Source organism: Chiloscyllium plagiosum, chromosome 18 (assembly GCF_004010195.1).
Source record: "Chiloscyllium plagiosum isolate BGI_BamShark_2017 chromosome 18, ASM401019v2, whole genome shotgun sequence".
NCBI lineage: Eukaryota > Metazoa > Chordata > Chondrichthyes > Orectolobiformes > Hemiscylliidae > Chiloscyllium > Chiloscyllium plagiosum.
In genome coordinates this window covers 15,928,818-15,951,176 of record NC_057727.1, presented here as the reverse complement: position 1 = coordinate 15,951,176, position 22,359 = coordinate 15,928,818, and the positions used below count along the sequence as shown (strand labels likewise).

General features: G+C 41.6%; 1 protein-coding gene across 5 annotated transcripts in view; it reads right to left on the bottom strand.

The window, feature by feature from the left end:
- The window catches only part of lhfpl4a (LHFPL tetraspan subfamily member 4a), a 195,555-nt gene that overhangs the window by 125,690 nt on the left and 47,506 nt on the right, over positions 1 to 22,359 (bottom strand). The gene's annotated exons all lie outside the window — the stretch shown is intronic.

Here is a 22,359-nt window from a genome sequence, read left to right as displayed (position 1 = left end):
AACAGTCTTTGTGGAAAGCAGATAGGGGTAGAGAGGGAAATATATCCCTGGTGGTGGTGTCCACTTGTAGGTCCATTTCCGCAAGGACCGTTCCCTTTGTGACTACCTGGTCAGGTCCACACCTCCACCAACAACCCACCCTCCCCTCCTGGCACTTTCCTCTGCCACCGCAGGAATTGCAAAAAAATTGGCCTACTCAGCCTGCTCTACCATTCAATGTGATCATGGCTAATACTCTATCCCAAGGTCACACTCCCAGTGTCTCTTCATACTCATAGGTGAACACCGAAGAATCAATACTGGAGAATCCCATGTTTATCCTAATGAATAATTACCTGGAAATACAAAATCTGAGTGTTGCTGACAAATGCAGACATGTTGTCAGAGCTTTTCACCTTGTTCTCATCAGGACAGATGCAAGAATACCAAATTTCAAAAGAGAATTTATGACAAAGGCAATGTGGAGGAGGTGAAGGTGGTTTCTCCAAGGATGTTCCCTTGGGAATATTTTGCAAAATTGACCTCAGACTGTCATGATTAATATCTGGTAAATATCTTCCTTTTTACCAAGTGTGATTCCAACTAGAATCACTACATTGTGAAAGTAGTGCATTCAGTCCATACCAATCCTCTAAAGAGCATTCCTACCCTATCCCTGTAACCCTGCATTTCCCATTGCTGATGAACCTAGCCTGCACATCGCTGGACACTGTAGCATGCCCAATCCACCTACTTTGCGCACCTTTGGACTATGGAGGAAACCAGAGCACACAGAGTAACCCCACGCAGACACGAGGAGAACATGCAAACTCTACACAGTCACCCAAGGCTGGAATTGAACCTGGGTCCCTGGTATTGTGAGGCAGCTATGCTGACCACCAAGCCACCATGTCACCCATTTTCTTTAATGGGTTGAGAGTGTAGTGCTGGAAATGCACAGCCAGTCAGGCAGCATCTGAGGAGCAGGAGAACTGACATTTCGGGCATAGGCCCTGATGAAGGGCTTATGCCTGAACATCAATTCTCCTGCTCCTCGGATGCTGCCTGACCTGCTGTGCTTTCCCAGCACTACACTCTCGACTCTGATCTCCAGCATCTGCAGTCTTCACCTTTCTCCTATATTTTCTTTAACCTTCTCAATTAGATCAGACTCGTTAGGTCTCCATGATTCTGTCCTTGATCAAATGCAGTCTTGATGAGTGTAGATGCTCTCATCTCTCCTGTGGCATTGACTACATGCATTCATATTAAGAACAATGTTAGGGAGAATGAAGTGTGAATCTGTGTGATTTAGATGGAAACCAAACTGAATGTGAATGAGATTGTGCATTAGCACCATTGATGACTCCCTTCTTTCATTTACTGAAATTTAGAAGGAATGTGATGGGGCCTGTTTACATTGAGCCACCTTCCAGTAAAATAGCCTGAAAAATAGCTTAATTGGAATTGCAATTGAATTGTTAAATGTCAATATTATTCTAAATATTGTATATATTTAGACAGGACATGGATGTAGGTCTGCTCACTGAGCTGGAAGGTTCATTTCCAGATGTTTCATCACCTACGAGGTAACATCTTTAGAGGTTCTGGATGTAGGTTTGCTCGCTGAGCTGGAAGGTTCATTTCCAGATGTTTCGTCACCCTAATAGGTGGGCCTCTGGGCGAAGCACTGTTGATAACTCCTGCTTTCTATTTATATGTTTGGGTTTCTTATGTCATTTCCTGTGTTGACATAATTTCCTGTGGTGATGTCATTTCCTGTTCTTTTTCTTGGGGGTGGTAGATGGGGTCTAACTTGATGTGTTTGTTAATAAAGTTCTGATTGGAATGCCATGCTTCTAGAAATTCTCGTGTGTGTCTCTGTTTGGCTTGTCCTAGGATGGATGTGTTGTCCCAGTTGAAGTGGTGTCCTTTCTCCTCTGTATGTAAGGGTATTAGTGAGAGAGGGTCATATCATTTTGTAGCTAGTTGATGTTGCTTCGCCCAGAGGCCCACCGAAGATGTTACCTAGTAGGGTGATGAAACATTTGGAAACGAACCTTCCAGCTCAGCGAGCAAACCTACATCCAGAACCTCAACACGAGCTACAAATCTTCTCAAAACTCACTAAGACAGGACATATTTGTCTTCTTTATTTATACGTGGGTAATACTTGACACTGGTCTGGTTCCCTCAGAGCCAGCTCTCAGAGTGATCAGAACTTCTTTATTTTTAAAATTTTTAAATGTTTTTTCTGGTAGTCCTTTTTAAAATATTTTTTCTTACATTACCGCCTGACAGCGGCAATGCTGATTTTCCCCTGCACCCATATTGTGTGTGTGCAGGTGTTGGACACAGTGAACAAGTGTGTAAATCTTTATTTATACTCCACCACCAGGAAGAAAGGAAATATCCGAGTGGGACACTCCTGTTTATGTCTGTCAGCCGGGGCTCCCGTATTGGACCAGATTGACAGCCCCAATCAGGGAACTGATATTCTGTAAGGTCCACCTGGCTGACCTTGTTACAATCACTGCAGAGATATTTCTGATCAGATAATTTCTCTGGGATCGCCACATTGCTCCTTCCCTTCATGTATTTAACTGAAAATGATATTAAATGCATTTCCTGAACCTAGGGCTGGGAACTCTCAATCCAAGGCATCGTGACAGTGTCACTAGGTTAGCTGTCCAGAGGACCAGGATAATACGCTGTGGATATGGGTACACATCCCACCAAGGTTGCCGGGTGAAATTTAAAATTGAATCAAACCTGATGATCATGAAACCATCATCTTATGTTGTAAAAATCGCCTGTGCCCTTCAGAGAATGAAATTTGTCATCCTAACCTAAATCTGGCCTCAATGTGACCCCAGATCCATTGCCATGTGATTTACTCGTAAATGCTCTCTAAAATGGCCTAGCTTAGTTCAAGGACGATCAAGTGCTGCCCTTGTCTGTGGTGCTCACATTTAATGAAATAATTTTTTTAAAAAGAAGTGAAAGAGTTTGAATGGCGCAGAATAGGTCAGAGGAAAATACATTACGCCTGAGGGTGCTTGAAATTGACATTGAATGTCATGAGGTTGATACACAGTGCGTAAAGAAACTCGGCCTATCCTGGAATTTCTCCTGATATTTACCTGATATGTAACCCTTACCAGATATGCATAACACAAACCAAAGAACTGCAACATTGTTGACAGATGGTCATTCCATTTTCTTCTCCCCCTGTCAGCCTTAGGGAATCTTTTATTCATTCCCAGAACAGAAGCATTATTGGCTACACGTGCATTTATTGCTCATCCTTAAGTGTTCTTGTGAGGAAGACAGCAGTCTTTTGGGGCTGCTGCAGTATATATGGTGAAGTTGTTTCAACAGTGCTGTTAGACAGGGGATTCTAGAATTTTAACTCAACAATGAAGAAGAAATTCCAAGTCAGGATGGTGCATGACTTGGAGGGGGACTTGTATGTGGTGCTATTCTAAATATATTCAATTTAAGAATCCTTGGCCTCCCTCTCGAACCCATAGTAGAAAGGAAACAGTTGACCTCCAGTGACCTACAAGAGATTTTCAACAACAAACAATATCCAGAATCACAGACAAGTGCCTCTGTTTCCAACATCAATGTGGGAGACATATTGACTGAACACCGGTGATTATCACAATAATCCTTTGACTACACAAGATCGACTTCAGAGCTGTGTCATCTTAATGTTAACATTTTTACACCGATGTCCATCTTGTTTGTAAATCTGATAAATGTTGGACTTTGGAAATGCTAATCTGCTTCATTTATGTTTCACTTGGTTGACAATTTTACATTGAAATCAACTCTGGTTAAAAGTCCTGATATAAAGTTGGGAAACATTACATCTCGTCGAAAAGTGTGGCTCTGGAAAAGCATAGCAGGTCAGGCAGCATCCGATGATCAGGAGAGTCGATGTTTTGGGCAGAAGCTTTTCATCAGGAATGATGAGTCTCCTGCTCCTCAGATGCTGCGTCACCTGTTGTTCTTTTATAGTGTCACACTTTTCGACTCTGATCTCCAGTACCTGCAGTCCTCATTTTCTCCTAAAATTACATCTTAAACATCAAAAGTCTAGGCCACTTTAATGATCTCCTGTAGAAGATTAGTTATTTTGTTGTATATTAGAATATTGGGTATAGTGCTATAAAACTTGACAATTGGAATGCTGCGCTCTCTACTGATAAACTATCAGTTTCATGTTTGTTTTGCAGGGCACAAGATGTCAACATTTTGGAGTGTTTTGGGAGCAGCTACTCAGATGAAGAAATATTGCAGACTGCAGAAAAGTAGATAAAACTAACAAGATCCTGACTAATTACTAAACATAAGTATTAAGCTACTGATCAATGTCATATGATACATCAATGTGTGAAATTAACATGTCACAAGTTGTCTGCCTGCAGCCATTTTTGACAAATGTAGCAAAGAAGGTAAACAATATTTCAATATATAATTACCATGGTCTAATTGGATAGACATTTCTTTGTAAGATTGCCTCTGAATGAGGATACTGGAGAAAAAAAAACAACTGAGTTAATGTTCATAGTCTATTAGACACGTTCTTTTACTTGAGAGTCTCTTGCCCATCTGTAATTCCTCTGAGCCATTTGTCCAATCTTCTTTCATGTTCAGAGTGGTGGTTCCACTATAAGTTAGGGGCAGCAGGTAGGTGGGGAATTGGTAACTGTCTCTTTGTTGGCTACGTAGAACAGTTGATCTTCCGTAATTACATGGCACCACTCCCCACCTCTTCCTCCGCTACATTGATGACTGCATTGGCGCCACCTCGTGCTCCCGCGAGGAGGTTGAGCCATTCATCAACTTCACCAACACATTCCACCCTGACCTTAAATTTACCTGGACCATCTCTGACACCTCCCTCCCCTTCCTGGACCTCTCCATCTCCATTAGTGACGACCGACTTGACACTGACATTTTTTACAAACCCACCGACTCCCACAGCTACCTGGATTACACCTCTTCCCACCCGACCTCTTGCAAAAATGCCATCCCGTATTCCCAATTCCTCCGCCTCCGCCGTATCAACTCCCAGGAGGAGCGGTTCCACCATAGAACACACCAGATGGCCTCCTTCTCTAGAGACCGCAATTTCCCTTCCCACATGGTTAAAGATGCCCTCCAACGCATCTCATCCACATCCCGCAATTCCGCCCTCAGACTCAACCCCTCCAACCGCAACAAGGACAGAACGCCCCTGGTGCCCACCTTCCACCCTACCAACCTTCGCATAAACCAAATCATCCGCCGACATTTCCGCCACCTCCAAACAGACCCCACCACCAGGGATATATTTCCATCCCCACCCCTCTCCGCCTTCCGCAAAGACCGTCCCCTCCGTGACTACCTGGTCAGGTCCACGCCCCCCTACGACCCACCCTCCCATCCTGGCACTTTCCCCTGCCACCGCAGGAACTGTAAAACCTGCGCCCACACCTCCTCCCTCACCTCCATCCAAGGCCCCAAAGGAGCTTTCCACATCCATCAAAGTTTTACCTGCAAATCCACTAATATCATTTATTGTATCCGTTAATCCCGATGCGGTCTCCTCTACATTGGGGAGACTGAGCGCCTCCTAGCAGAGCGCTTTAGGGAACATCTCCGAGACACCCGCACCAATCAACCAAACGACTTGTCCGACCTGCCTATCTCCTTTTCCACCTATCCACTCCACCCTCTCCTCCCTGACCTATCACCTTCATCTCCTCCCCCACTCACCCATTGTACTCTATGCTACTCTCTCCCCACCCCAACCTCCCCTAGCTTATCTCTCCATGCTTCAGGCTCACTGCCTTTATTCCTGATGAAGGGCTTTTGCACGAAACGTCGATTTCGCTGCTCATTGGATGCTGCCTGGACTGCTGTGCTCTTCCAGCTCAACTGATCCAGAAATTGCTAACTTCCAGGCAGACCAAGAGAAACAGGCAGGTGGTGCAGGAGTGCCCACAAGTCCTCTTCACTCACTGGATTTCTATTCTGGATACTGGAAAGGGCAGTGGTTCCTTGGAGGAGTGCAGGTAGATCAAGCCCGTGGCCCTGCTGTACAGCAGGCAGGGAAGAAGGCAATATGGATATGGGATTCTTTAGCTAGATGAACAAACAGGCATATCTACAGGTGCAATGAGAATCTAGGATAGTATGTTGCCTCCCTGGCAAGGATATTACAGAACAGCTCCAGGGCATTCTTCTATTCGAGGATGAACAACTGGAAGTAGGGCCCACATTGGTTCTAACAATATAGGGAGAAAAGAATGTGGTTCTGCAATCAGAATTTAGTGAGCTAGGTAGAAAATAACAAAAAGGTCATAAGTGAAGTGATCTCTGGATTACTTCCAGTGTGTCACAGAGAAATAAGAAGATAAGTCAACTTAATTCATGGCTAAAAGGATGAAAACATAGTTCAGGAGAGAGGGCTTTAGATTTCAGGATATTGGGACTGATTCGAAGGGAGATGGAACCTGCACAAGCCTGCTGGGTTGTATCTGATCAGAGCCAGCCCTGAGAACCTTGAGGAGAAATGTGTTAGTGTTGTAAGACTGGGACTGAACAAAGGTGTGACAACTAAGAAAGATATCAGGCAGTAATACTGGGTGTATGAAATGTTGGAAGAGATCAATGGAACTGGAATAGAGAACAATATATTAATAAGTGGAGTCAGAGTACAAGTGAAAGTAATGAAGTCTAAATAACAGTTGTAGTGCATCTATTTTAATACATGGAGCATACTTAATAAGTTTGGGGAGCTATAGACACAGATTACAATGTCGGCTGATGATGTTGCTGTGATAATGGTGACCAGGCTCAAGGAAGGGTGTTAATATTTCTGGGTACAAGGTGTTGATTAAAGATAAGGAATGAAAAAAAGTTGAGAGAGGGGAGTATTGATAAAGGAAAGCATTGCATACTGGAGAAAAAGGATGTTCAGAGGATTGAAGGACAGACTCAATGTGGCTCAAGCTAAGGAACAAACAGGACGCAATTACATTACTCGTGCCCGAAACGTCGAATCTCCTGTTCCCTGGATGCTGCCTGACCTGCTGTGCTGTTCCAGCAATAAAGTTTCAACTGCAGATCAGTAACTATTATGAAAGATGTAAAGGAACAAATCTTCATGGAAATTACAGAAAAATGCCAACATTATAGAGTAGTTATAAGAGAATTCAACTGACACCCAAAAATACTCACAGTATGCATTTGCAAAATGCATGTGCACACTACCCCACTGTCACATAACCTAGTTACAATGGGGAACTCAGGTGGCTGCACTTTTACCTTTGAATTACAGGGTTATGAGTTCAAGTCCCACTCTAGGACTAGTTTGTGAAAATCTAGGTTGATATTCCAGTGCTGTACTGAGAGAATCCTGCAATGTTGGAAATGCTGCTTTTCTGATCAGGCATTAAATTGTGGCCCCTTTTATCCCACTTGGTAAATATAAAAGAACCCATGGCACAAAACAGTGCAAAGGACTTACCTCTAGTGTTGTGGCCAATGTCTGTCCCTTAATCGACAAAGTTGAAAATCCACACAATACCAGGTTATAGTCCAACAGGTTTATTTGAAAGTACAAGCTTTCAGAGTGTTGCTATAACCTGGTGTCGTATGATTTTCAATTTTGTCCAGCCCAGTCCAACACCGGCACCTCCACATTATCCCTTAATCAACATCACAGAAACACATTTGTTGGTCATTATTATATTCCTGTGACATATAAAGGAGTTTTCTGCATATAAAATGACTGCTAAAAATTTTCTACAGGCAAATTTGCCATCATCTTGATAGACCATAGTGCCACTCTCTTATTAGGGAGAGACAACTGGTGATGGCGATTTAGCCTGAGGACCACTACATGTCCAGTGAGAGGACAGGTTAAGAAGGAAAGCTCTTCATGGTAACCTCAGCTGGTGTGGAAATTAAACCCATCCTGTTTATAACTTTACCCACAAAAGATGTAACAGTCCATTTACATACAGGAAGGTCCCATAATGGGAATCTAATAATGAGCTGCAAATCTGTTTTTGTGATATTGATTAGGGGATGTCATTAATAAGAAAAAATAAAACTTACAGGTGGCCATTGTCCATAGGTAAGATAGAGATTTTATCCAGGGTGTGTCAGTGGACGAGCAGGAAGCAGACACAGTTCATAATGGAGGAGTGGTGAGAAATGACAAGAGAAAGTAGCAATGGTTGAACACAAGGCCTTCCAGATTCATAGAATTCCTGCAGTGTGGAAAGAAGCCATTCAGCCCATTGAGTCTGACTGACCCTCTGAAGAGCATACCATGCAGACCTAGCCCCTGACCCTATCCCTGTAACCCTGCATTTACCCTAATCCACCCAACCTGCACAACCTTGGCAATGGCCAATCCACCTGACTTGCGCAACTTTGGATTTCTGTAGTGCCAATGGGTCCAGGATGAGGGAGCAAGAAGACAAAACTTTTTGATTTGTATTCATCCTCCTATCAATTTTATTAAAGGAAAAACATTTGTTGTTTAAAATCAAGACTAGTTAAACGATTAGGAGAAATGACATTTTGGGCTTATGCCCGAAACGTCAATTCTCCTGCTCCTCGGATGCTGCCTGACCTGCTGTGCTTTTCCAGCGCCACACTCTCAACTCTGATCTGCAGCATCTGCAGTCCTCACTTTCTCCTAGTTAAACTATTAGTAATTACAATAAATGCACAGCATGTTTTTTACGTAGCATAGGCTTCCCAAACTCAGAGCTGAAAAGGTCTCCAAAGAATTCTTCTCCCAAGCTCAGGACTTTCCAGATCTTGTGTTCTGTGATGTGACTAAAATTAAGCTTTAATCTGTTTTGGTCGCTACTTTTACTATTATGTCAAAATTTCAACTGAATGAATTAAAAAGCAGTGCCTAGCTCTAATGTGGATTTCCTTGATTAAAGAGTTGAGGATGAACAGAGAAGTAGATCATGTGCGTTATAGATGGACTGTCAAAGGGTCTGGCAGGCAGGGAGGAACAGAGGTCATCTCTGAATGAAGAGCAATGGAAGATATGCCAGGATGGAGCAGAAAGCAGTTGTGTGAGGAGCTTTGTTAATTATCTTCATTTTCATGGATGAAAGTGGAGCATGAAGTTTAATTGTGAAAGAAAAATGAAACATTAGTGACAAAATGAATATGAAAAATTATATAATATGAAAACATTGCAGGAAATTATCATGCCACATACATACAGGACACTTTATTTCCCAATTTCTGTCCTGTCGTCTGAAAATATTCATTGGATATGGGTTTAGAGACATTAGGCATACACTCTCCCTTACCAAACAACCCTGCTCTCAACCATCCCCACATCTTGGGTCTTTTCTTCATAAATTAGCCTAGAATCATTGAATACCTGCAGTTTAGACCCACTTCTCTACCCCTATGAATCCCATAGCGAATCAACCTGTCCTGTACATTCCTGGACATGATGGGACAATTTAGTATGGCTAATCCACCTAACCTACACATACTTGGAGGAAACCAGAGCACTCAGAGGGAAGTCATGCAGACATTGGGAGGACATGCAAACTGCATGCCAAGAGTCACCTAAGAATGGAATTGAACCTTGGTCCCTGGCACTGTGAGGCCGTGCTGCCCCATTCAGCATTTGCACTCAATGTTTCAGTGTTTCAGCAGTGCAAGGTGACACAGATGCTGCTGTCCATCAGCTGTAATATATACATAACTCACAGCCAGACTCATGTGACAGTGATTGGACTGGGTCCTAGAGGACATCAACTAATGCAGCACAGTCAACCTTCTCCATGGAAACACTTTGATCAATCAGATTAAACCTGCCATTCAATCAGCACCCTTTTCTTCTGTTGCAAAATTGGTTTGAAATTTGGAATTCTTGCATTAATCCTGATGAGGGGAGGTCAAAAGCTTCAGCACATGCCTCTCTTTTCAGCTGGAGTAAAATAGAATAGAATAGTCTTTACTGTCACATATGCCCAATGAGTATAGTGAAAAGATTATACATCATCAATTATGGCACCGGCTTAGGAACAAAAGTACCTGGGCACAGCTTCTTTAGTTACAAGATTTGTTACCGCAATACAATGTCCAGCATTACAGCAAAGAGCTCAGTACAGCAGACCATGCTGGTATCCAGCTTCCAGTCTGCACCAGGCCATGACTCCACACCACACCACACCAGTGACACACCATGCCAGGAGGCCACTGCAGGAGGCTGAAAGGTCGCCACACTACACCGGGAGGCCGATTGATCCTGCAGACGTACATGGATTCTTCTTATTCAGGATAAAAACACTTGCACTAATATTGCATTTTTCACAACCACTCAATACCATCACAGAATCCCCACCATCAACATCCTGGGGTGGGGGGAGATGTGGTAAGGGGATTACCATTAATCAAAAACGAATTGGACTCTGCATGTAAATAAGTGGCTACAAAAGCAGGTCAGAGGTTAGGAATACTGTGGCGAGTAACTCACTTCCTGACTCCCTAAAGCCTATCCATAATCTACAATTCAGGAGTGTGATAGAATATTCTCCACTTGCTTGAATGGGTGCAGCTCCAGCAACACTCAAGAAGCTTGACACCATTCAGGACAAAACAATCCGATTGACTGGCACCACATTCACAAACATCCACTCCCTCCAGTATGACACTCAGTAGTAGCAGTGTATACCATCTACAAGATCACTGTAGAAATTTGCCAAAGCTCCTTAAACTGTGCCTTGCAAAACCACTATCTTTGCCATCTAGAAGGACAAGGACAGCTGATAAATGGGAATGCCACTACCTCAAAGTTTCTCGAGAAGCCACTCAATGTCCTGAATTGAAAATACATTTCCATTCCTTCACTATCGCTGAGTCAAAATCCTGGAATTTCTTCTCTCGTGGCATTGTGGATCTACCTATAGAACATGGACTGTAGCAATTTAAGGAGGCAGCTCACCATCACTTATTCAGGGGCAACTAGGCAGGGGCAATAAACGTTGGCCAGTGACTGCTGCAATGTACCACACGAGTGAAGAAAACAAAAATGACCTGACATCTCAAACAAAGCATTTTGCAGGCAATAAAATACATGTTAAGTGACAAAAAACATTGTGCTAATGCAAGTAGGATGGCACTAAATTGTACACTACAAATTTCCACAAGTGAAAATGATTAGATTGCTTAGTGTGGAAACAGGCCCTTCGGCCCAACAAGTCCAAACTGACCCTCCGAAGAGCAACCCACCCAGACACATTTCCCTCCATCTAACGCTCCTGGCAATTTAGCATGGCCAATTCACCTAACCTGCACATTTTTTGGGCTGTGGGAGGAAACCGGAGCACCCCCACGCAGACACGGGGAGAATGTGCAAACTCCACACAGACAGTTGCCTGAGGCGGGAATTGAACCCGGGCCTCTGGCGCTGTGAGGCAGCAGTGCTGATCATATGATCATACCATTTCTATTTCGTGATGTTGTTTGAGAGATAAATTGTGATCAGGAATAAATCCTCTGCTTCCCTTTGAGATAATGCCATTGGTTCATTTACAAATGCTTTATTTTAGCACCTCATTTGAATGACAGCACTTTCTGTCAGTGCAACACTCCCTCAGAACTGAACCGAGTGTCAGCCTTGATTTTTATGCTGAAATTCTCAAGTGAAACGTGAATCCAGTACACAAAGGCAAGAGTGCTAGCTACTGAGCCATGACTGAGAGTGCACTAATCAGACAAGACATAACAAAAATTACGTGCACACTGAGTGAATGTTTCAAAGCAGGGAGTCAGGGTTGTATTCCTGTTCTATTTAATTTATCTATTTTGTTTTCTTTAAATGGTATTACTAGGTAAGCCCTACCATTATTGAAGCAAAGCTTGCAAGGTCAAAAGCTGCTGTTCATCCAATTAGTCTGAATGAAACCTCATTCCAAAAGGAGGGACAAACGAGTCGATCTCGTCTTATGCACCAACGGTATAATTAATCACAGCCACTGCAACGTCTAACAGTTCAACTCCAGCATGTTCGAGACCAAAGAAGCAATTGTGGAGTTCACTGAATGACACATTGGACTCCCCATTCTGCAGGCACTTCGAATGTGACGTTGAAAAAGTCTAGCAGCTGTGGTGTATGACTGCATATAAAGATCCAGCACAGTCAGTGGTCCGATCCGGTCTCCAAATTTGCACTTTTTTGATCTGAAGAGCGATTGCAATAAGGTGTAATATTGTTGAAACTTTATTGCTGGAACAGCACAGCAGGTCAGGCAGCATCCAGGGACAAAGTTTTTTTTTGCTGTCTGACCCCTCTATCATGCAGTGCTTATGCGTATTACTTTTCAGTGGCGTGACAGAACGATCCAGTTGACAATTTGTAGTGTATCCGAGCTATTGTTTGTGTCAGATGGAGTTGGCTCAGTGAGGCAAGACTGCAGAGCACTGAACTCAGAACACTTGAGTGACAGAGACTAATGTAACTGTGTGTGAGCACTATCAGAATTACAAATTTGAGGGAAATGCTACAAAATCAAGATTCAACCAAGTGCTAAATCTTAGAATAGTATTCTGTTTATTTTAAAAATGCACCAATAAACGAGGTTTGTAATTAACTATTCCAAGTGTGTTAAAGAAAAGGGTTGATTGTTCTTAGAAAAAGTGGTTTTAAACCTTCCTGCTTTATTAAATCCGAAGTAACATGTCTCTTCCTAACAATACAATGAGATTTTTTTATCTGCATGGGAATATAGAAATTACGTATGTACATATTCAAAATGAGATGACTCTTGCAAGTACAAAGGAGCAATAAAACTAGAAGGTGTTTATTTTCTTTTAACTATTTACAAGTTAAGAAGCTGAAAATATGTTGCTGGAAAAGTGCAGCAGGTCAGGCAGCATCCAGGGAACAGGAGAATCGATGTTTCGGGCATAAGCGCTTCTTCAGGAAGCCCTTCTTCTCCTCACAAGTTAAGAAGCTCCTTATTAACCTGTGACTTACTTGGCCCAGAAGAACAATGGATGCTGGCATGTGGTAATGTCCATTTAAATCCTCATTCAAGTCACTCAATATCTTGACTTGGGAATACATTGTCACAACTTAATCATCACTCGGTCTAAATCACGAAAACCCGGAGGAAGAACACCTCATCTTCTGCCTCTGGGACCCTCCAACCATACAGGATTTCACCAGTTTCCTGACCTCCCCTCCCCCATCTTATTTCAGGTTCAAGCCTCCAACTCAGCACCGCCCTCTTAAACTGTCCTACTTGTCCAATTTCCTTCCCATCTATCCGCTCCACCCTCCACTCTGACTTATCACCATCACCCTCCCCACCTTCATCTACCCCACTGCATTCTTAGCTGCCTTCTCCCCAGCCCCATCCCCCTCCCATTTATCTCTAAGCCCCCTTGGGCTCCCCCCTCCCCAGTCCCAAATTGCTGATGAAGAGCTTATGCTCGAAACGTCAACTCCCCTGCTCCTTGGATGCAGCCTGACCGGCTGTGCTTTTCCAGCACCACAGTTTTTGACTCATTCCTAACATCTTGTAGGTCTGCCCTCACCACATGAACTGCAGTGGCACAAGCACCACAATCTCCTTCAGGACAATAAATACGAGCCTTGGCAGCAATGACCACGTGAGACAAATAAATGGAAAAATAAAAGCCAATCTTGAAGTGAATTACATTAGATAGATTGAGATTGGCCATGGGCTCATTGAATGGAGGAACTGACTTGAAAGACTGAATGGCCTAGTTCTGCTGCTACATCTTACAGTTTAATGGAGATTCTATGCTCTACCGAGATCAGTCAAATCAGATGTTAGCTGACTTCAAGACAAAAGGCAGAGAGTGGGAGTAAAGGATAGTTATTCAGAGTGACAGAATGTGGGAAGTGATGTTCCACAAGGATAAGTGCTCAGACTACTGCTCTTCACAATTTACATTAACAATTTAGACTTTTGGAATCAGAAACACAATTTCTAATTATGTAGATGACACAGAATTGAAGTAATAGACAACAATGAGCAGAACTACAACAAGTTACGGAAGGACATTAATAAGCTTACAGAGTGGACAAAGAATTGGCAAATGCAGTTCAATGCTGATAACTGTGAGGTATTGCATTTTAATTGGAAGAAAGTATGGATACAGGAATTAGGGATCCAGGAATACAACCAAAATGACCACTAAAAGTTGCACCAGAGGTTAACAAGGGCATATAAAAGCAAACCAGGAATGGAGCTTTATTATTCGACAGATAGAATTCAAAAATAGGGAAATGATGTTTAACCTTGATTACACCACATACAGGGTACTGCACACAGTGCTTGTCACTATATTGTTCTAAAAAGAATAATGAGGCACTTGAGTGAGGCAGGGGAGATTTATATGGATGAAATCAGAAATGCTTAGGAAACATATAAAATTCTAACAGGGCTGCACAGACGAGATGCAGGGAGGACTTTTCTCCTTTTTGGGGAGTTTAGAACCAAGGGTCTTGGACTCAGGTTACAGGGATAGGCCATTTAGAAAACATTTCTTCACTCAGTGTGATCAACCTGTGGAATTCATTATCGCAGAAGCCTGTGGAGGTCAGGTCATCTATTCTATTCAAGAATGAGATGGATAATTTTTGAGATATTAAAGCTATCGAGGGATTTGGAGAGAAAGTGGGGAGATGACTCTGAGAGAGAGGATTGGCCATGATCATATTGAACAGCAGAGCAGGCTCAAAGGGCCGAATGGCCTTCTCCTTAGCAAAGGATTAACAGGCCTGGCCTTCTTGAAAAATGAATGCTGAGTGATAACCTATTTGAATAATGACCTATTTGAGTGATAACCTATTTGAGTGATGACCTAGTAGAGGTATTTAAAATTGCAAAATGTGTTGATCACGAAAATGCATCTTTTTGTTGGGAAAAGGATAACTAGGGGCCATCATATAAGATAGTCACCAAAATATCTGGCAGGCAACTTCTTTGCCTGAAGATGGGTAAGAATGTGGAACACACTACAGCAGGGAGTGGTTGAAGCAAAAGATTTTGATGGACTTAAGGGGAATTCAGACAGTCTAGAAGGAAATAGTAGGTTACGATAGTAGATTTAGATAATGAGAGATGTGAGAAGGCTCATGTAGAACATAAATAGAGGAATGGATTGATTGGATTATATGGCCTGTTTGTGTGCCATCTCTTCTTCGTAATCCTACAGAGGTCTTGCTTGAAATGTTTGCTGTCTGCCAATATGGATTCGCTGCTGCTAGGCAGAGGCGCAGTTGCATTTTAATTGAAACTTATGTCCATACATGTTCAAATTGTGCCTGTGTACTACTGAACCCACCACTTTTCCATCAGGCAGAAGATACAGAAGCTTGAACACACGGCCAACAGGTTCAAGAACAACTTCTTCCCTTCTGTTATTAGACTGTTGAATGGACTTCTCTAACTTCAAATAATGTTGATCTTGCTTTGGGCACCTCTTGTGCAGTTGTATGCCATGCTCTGTCTGTATGTCCTTGTTTGCTAGGTTTTGCCTGTACTGCTCACAAAACCATACTTAGGTGCATGTGATTACAATAACTCAAATCGTGTGTGTGTGATGATTATCACAAATGTAATGGTCTCTTTTTATTATCAGAGCAAACATATGATAAAGGATTGAAAGTGCAGGTTTTTAATACGATAATTCAGCTCGTAATGTTGGCTGCCAAGTCACACCAGCTTGTGCCAATGTTTAATTCTGAGCTAAACACTATTTCCCATTTAATGCTATTATCTCCATTTCAGCTGAACATCAGCACTGTGTTTTATCACTAATATCCATACATTAGGCTCATAATTTTTAGATTAACTTGGAAGCCTCAAGAATACAGTCTTAAAATAAGGGGTAGTCAACAAATCATCCACATACCAAGCACAAACTAATTTTAAAAAGACACATTAAAAAGGCAGTGGCTGCTGAATAATGTCAGGTAATTGCTAGCATAAAGGGTCTGAAGGGACTGTGAAAGAAGTTTTACAAATATTAGAATCTTGTTCCCCTTTGGGTATCTAGGAGCTGTTGGAACAAAGCTCCAGATAAACAGGATTCTCTGTTAAAAAACTGCTGAGTCCCTTATATCAATGAAACAATTACAGTAACATCACAATTAAACCAGGAGATTGTTGAATAATTCATGAAAGCTGTTAGTTCTGTGCAACCTTTCCTGTTCAGTGCCTCTGGGGACTAGGTATGCAAGGAGGAGTGCTTATGCAAGTCTCCAGATGCGCTTAATGTTCCATCCCGTTGTCAGCAATGGGCCTGTATGTCTCTTCAGCAGTCTTTTACAGTTCTGATAGTCTGAGCAGTCAGTTTTCATTTGTGCTGTAAACTAACTTCGAGGTACAAAAGCCACAGCTCAAATGCAGGCAAAAAGGATGACAATTTGTTTGGTCAGATTAGCCATTTTGTAACATTAAGCAGTGCTGACATGCTCTCCTGGACAAATTTTAGTCATCTAATGGAGTGAACGAGGAATTATCCAGAGTTTTCCTATTCCATGTCAAAGTTTTTTTTCCCTAAGAGAATACATGGTGGAATGGGGATTGTATGGGTTAGGGTTAGAGTCAAGAGTGTGGTGCTGCAGGTCAGGCAGCATCCGAGGAGCAGTAGAATTGACATTTCAGACAGGTGCCCCGGAGATGTTCTCTGAAGCGCTCTGCCTGTCTCCCCAATGTAGAGGAGACTGCATCGAGAGCAACGGATACTGTAAATGACATGTGTGGAAGTGCAGGTGAAACTTTGATGGATGTGGAAGGATCCTTTGGAGCCTTGGATGGAGATGAGGGGGGAGGTGTGGGTGCAGGTTTTGCAATTCCTGCAGTGGCAGGGGAAGGTGCTGGGAGGGGAGGATGGTTTGTTGGGAGGCATGGACCTGATGAGGTAGACACAGAGGGAATGTTTTTTATGGAAGGTGAATAGAGGTGGGGAGGGAAATATATCCCTGGTGGTTTGATTCCAGCCTCGTGAGATTCTCTGCACGGAGACTGCATATTGTCCCCTTGTCTGCATGGGTTTCCTCCAGGTATTCTGGTTTCCTCCCACATTCGGAGAAAATGAGGACTGCAGATGCTAGAGTAGAGAGAGTAGTGCTGGGAAAGCACAGCAGGTCAGGCAGCATCCGAGGAGCAGGAGAATTGACATTTTGGGCATAAGCCCTACATCAGGAATGATTTCCTCCCACATTCCAAAAATGTATAGGTTAGGTGAATTAGCCATGCTAAAGTACCCATAGTGTTCAGGGTTGTATGTGTTAAGTGCATTAGTCAGGAGTAAATATGGATTAATAGGTTCCAGGAATGGGTCTGGGTGGGTTGCTCTTCGGTGGGTCAGTGTGAACTTATTGGGCCAAATGGCCTGTTTCCATACTATCGGGATTCTACTCTATTTAATATTTCTACATAGGACAATCCCACCATCCTAGAAATTTGGTGAATGTTTGTTGCATTCCTCTACAGCAACTATATTTTTCCTTAGGTAAGGAGAAGAACACTTCACACAATAACCTAAATGTGATCTCATTAAGGGCTCTAAGAAATGTAGTAAGACACATTTGTTCTGATACTCAAATCCTCTTGTAATAATGGCCAACATAGCATTTTGCTTGTTGTACCTGTATGTAAAATTTCAGTGACTCATGAATAAGGACTCCCAAGTTCCTTTGAAATTCAACATTTCCCAGTCTCTTACTATTTAAGAAATATCCTGTAATTCTGTGACTCCTGTCGAAGCATATGGACTCACATTTTCCACATTATATTTCATGCCTCATTTTTGCTTACTCACTGTCCAAACCTCCTTGAAGAATTTTTCCAACCTCTTTACAGCTCATACTTTCACTCCTATTTAGTTTCATGTCATCGGCAAAGTTGGAATTTTTGCATTTAATCCTTATATGCCAATCATCGATATTGATTATGAGCAACTGGGGCCTAAGCACTGAACCTTGCAGTACACAACTAGTCACAGCCTGCCAATCTGAAAATGATCCATTTATTCCTACTCTCTAATTTCTGCCCATTAACCAGTTCTCAACCTAAGCCAGTATATTCCACCTAATTTCACATGCTCGAAATTTGTTAACCAATCTCTGGTGTGGAGTCTTACCAAAATCTTTTTGAAAATCTAAATACCCCTAGCCCCCTTATCAGTTCTGCTAGTTACATCCTTTAAAAGACTGTAGGAAGTTTGTCAAACATGACTTCCCTTTCATAAATATATGTTGATTATACAAATCATTCCAGTTGTTTCTAAGTGTCCTGTTTTCACATCTACATATTGGATAGTACATTTTCCCATGAATAATGTAAAGTAATAGGTCTGTACTTCCTTGTTTTTTCTCTCTGTATATAATGGGGTTATATTTGCCTCTTCAAAATTTACCATGACTATTCCAGAATCTATTGAATCTTGAAAGATGACCACAACGTCATCTGCTATCTCGACAGCCGCCTCTTTCAACATTCTGGAATGCAGATCATCAGATTCAGAAGATTTATCCACTTTAAGACCCATTAATATTTCTAGTACTGTTTTTAACCAATATTAATATCTTGCATTTTCTTATTTACACTGATCCCTAGATTCTCCATTATTTATAGTCATAGAGTCATAGAGATGTACAGCACGGAAACAGACCCTTCAGTCCAACCCATCCATGCCAATCAGATATCCTAACCCAATCTAGTCACACCTGCCAGCACCCGGACCATATCCCTCCCAACCCTTCCTATTCATATACCCATCCAAATGCCTCTTAAATGTTGCAATTGTTTTGATAGGAAGGAGATCAGAATTGCACGCAATATTCCAACAGTGGCCTAACCAATGTCCTGTACAGCTGCAAAATGACCTCCCAATTCCTGTACTCAATACTCTGACCAATAAAGGAAAGCATACCAAACGCCTTCTTCACTATCCTATCTACCTGTTTCTGGGAGGTTATTTTGTATTTTCTCTGTGAAGCCAACACACAATGTATTTATTAGTATCTCTGCCATCTCCTGATTCACTTTGTAAATTCTGCTGATTCTGTTAGACACACATTAATTTTTGCTAATCTTTTTCTCTTTATATACATACTGAAGCTCTTACAGTTAAGTTTTATGTTTCTTGTTAGTTTACTCACATGCATTTTAAAACGTTTTCTTGGTCTTCATTTATAGAATTCTGAAATCTTCCCTATTCTGACAATTACCATTTTTTTTGTTGGCATTGTTAGTGGACCTTTCTGTTGATCCAATATAATTATTGATTTATTTTGTTAACCACAGTTGGAGCATTTCCCCTGCTGTGATTTTGTGTTCAAAGGAATGTATTTTTGTCACAGTCATTTAAATGTTAGGTATTGCTTGTCTACAGCTTATCTATAAATGTAGATTCCCAATCTACTGAAGCAAATTTACCCCTCATAACTTCATAGATTTTTTTTGTTTAGATTTAAATCCCAGTTTCTGATTGAACTACATTTTCAGACATAGTATACAATTCCACCATATTATGGTAACTATTTCCAAGGGGCTGCTTTACAACATGATTATTAATTTTGTTTTATTGCATAAGATTGGCTCTAAGGTAGCTTGTCTCCTGGCTAGTTCTTCAATGTACTGCTTTTGAAATCTTGCAAAGATTCCAAGAATTTGTCCTCAACAGCATTTATCCAGTCTATATCCAGATTGAAATATCCCATGATTATTGCATTACCCTTGTTATCTAGAAAGGGTTACATTTTGGGAGGCGTGGTGGCTCAGTGGTTGGCACTGCTGCCTTACAGCATCAGGGACAGGAGTTCAATTCCAGCCTGCAGCGGCTGTTTGTGTGGACTTTGCACATTCTCCCTGTGTCTGTGTGGGTTTCCTCCCACAGTTCAAAGGTACGCAGGTGAGGTAGATTGTCCATGCTAAATTGCTCATAGTTTTCAGGGATATATAGGTTAGATGGATTAGCCATGGGAAATGTAGGGATAAGGTGGGAGTGGGGTGGGTCTAAGTGGGATGCTCTTCAATGAGCTGAATGGCTTGCTTCCACCCTGCAGGGATTCTATGTAACTCCAAAACTAGAGGGCATAGGTTTAAGGTGAGAGGAAAAAGATTTACAAGGGACCTAATGGGCAACTTTTTCACACAGAAGGTGGTGCCATTTCTCTTTAATTTTCTTAATCTTTCTTTCTCCCTTCAATTCAATTTAAAGCCCTCTCTACTTCCTGAGTTCTATGATTTGATTTGATTTGATTTATTATTGACTTGAAAGAACACCAGCCTCAGGACAGTTTAGATTAAATCTATTCCAAAGGTACAGATGCCACATTCTCCAGTACCGGTGCAAATTAAAACCCGCTTCCCCAAATATCAGTCTTTGAGCCACTTATTCATCTCTCTAATCTTCTTTACTTTATGCTAATTTGCACATTGCTCAGATAATAATCCAGAGAACATTACCTTTGAAGTTTTGCTTTTCTAATTTAGTGCCTAGCTCCTCATACTTCCTGGCAGAACATCTTTTCTCATCTTACCTCTGTCATTAGTATCTACAGCTGGATCCTTCCCCACCCAATGCAAGTTTCTCTCCAGCCTTAAGCAGACCTCCTGAACCTGTAAATTTACTCTGTAAATCTTTTCAAAAAACACTTTTCACATCTATCTTTCTTCCTGTTGTTATAATCCTTCAAATCATATTCCATTCATAGATTTAGCATCCTTATTCCCTATTATTCCTTCATTTCTCGTTCATCTTTTTACACCTTATTAAGATTTTATTTTACTGTGGAGTACTATATGACTTACAAGTATAAACTGTGACATAAAATTAGCCTTTCACGCTGTGTTCCGAATTCTGAGGTGGTTTTATTGTCCATAAAATTGGATGTGGATCATTTGACTCCCATAAAACAAAAACCAACCATTAAGAGTTACAGAGGATTAAAAAAGGAATTTAGTTAACTCCTTATCATACTGTCTGAACATTGCAACCAAAGAATTACTTTTGAAACACAATTACTTTTGTACAGAATCAGATACACCCACAAGCTGTAAATTAGATAATTAATTGCTTAATCAATATTGCAGTAGCAGTGGTACAGGGCCCCAGTTAAGGCGTCAATAAAAAGAAAGAACTATTGAAAGGGGCAGTACATCCCCAGAAGTGCACACAAATGTCAGCTGAATTGTGCACTTAAACCCTGCATTGCAGCTACAAACTGAACCAAGTTGAACTGAATGTACTGCAGAAGCAATTTGGAAGAAACGTAATATTATGTAATGAGAAAGACCTACCTGCAGTATACAGTTACTTAACAATAAAACTATGTCCACCAGTTATTCTGGTGGTTCATCTATGTCTTCACAATTACTCCATTTCCATCCATCAAAAAAACTGCAGAGGTTCAGAGTACAGACAGTCCAGTTCAAATTGGTTACTGAGAAACCAAAAATAAAGACACAGATCTCACATGTTATAAAAAGTCTTAGGCTTCAGATAAGAAACCCAGATTGTGAAGCCATTAGCTGGAACCCTTCAGGTAGCAGAGAATTGTAATGTCTTTGTGTGACAGACTCTTTGGTGGAATTTATTGACGTCTCCTGTGCATTTGTGGGGGTAGCTTTCAATCAGACACGAGAGTGGCAGTAGGGATTCTATCACCTTCTCACCTGTACCTGTCTTAATGCCATCATGGGAAGGCCTGTGGACAGCCATTCAACCCAATTGCCAATTATGATCCTTTATATTTTTACTTCTGATCAGTGTGATAGGATGCCATGTCTGAAATAACTCTGCAGTAGACAATAATAGCAGACTAACCTGACATATTGTCCTCGACCTATACTGTTGCTAAACCTTAGAGTCATAGAGTCATACAGCATGAAAACAGACCCTTCAGTCCAACCAATCCATGCTGAACATAATCCCAAACTAAACTAGTCCCACCTGCCTGCTCCTGGCTCATATCCCTCCATATCTTTCCTATTCATGTATCTATCCAAATGTCTTTTAAACATTGTATTTGTACACTCATCCACACTTTCTAAGGAAGTTCATTCCACATGTGAACCACACTGTGTGCAAAAAAATTTGCCTCTCATGTTTTTTTTAAAATCTGTCTCCTCTCACCGTAAAACTGTGCTCCCAAGTCTTGAAATCCCCCATTCTCAGGAAAAGACAACTACCATTAACTCTATCTATACCTCTCATTATTTTATAAACTTTTATCAGATTGTTTCTCAACCTCCTATACTCCGGCGAAAAATGTCCCAGCCTATTCCACCTTTCTTTATAACTCAAACCTTCCATAGTTGGCAACATCTTGGTAAATCTCCT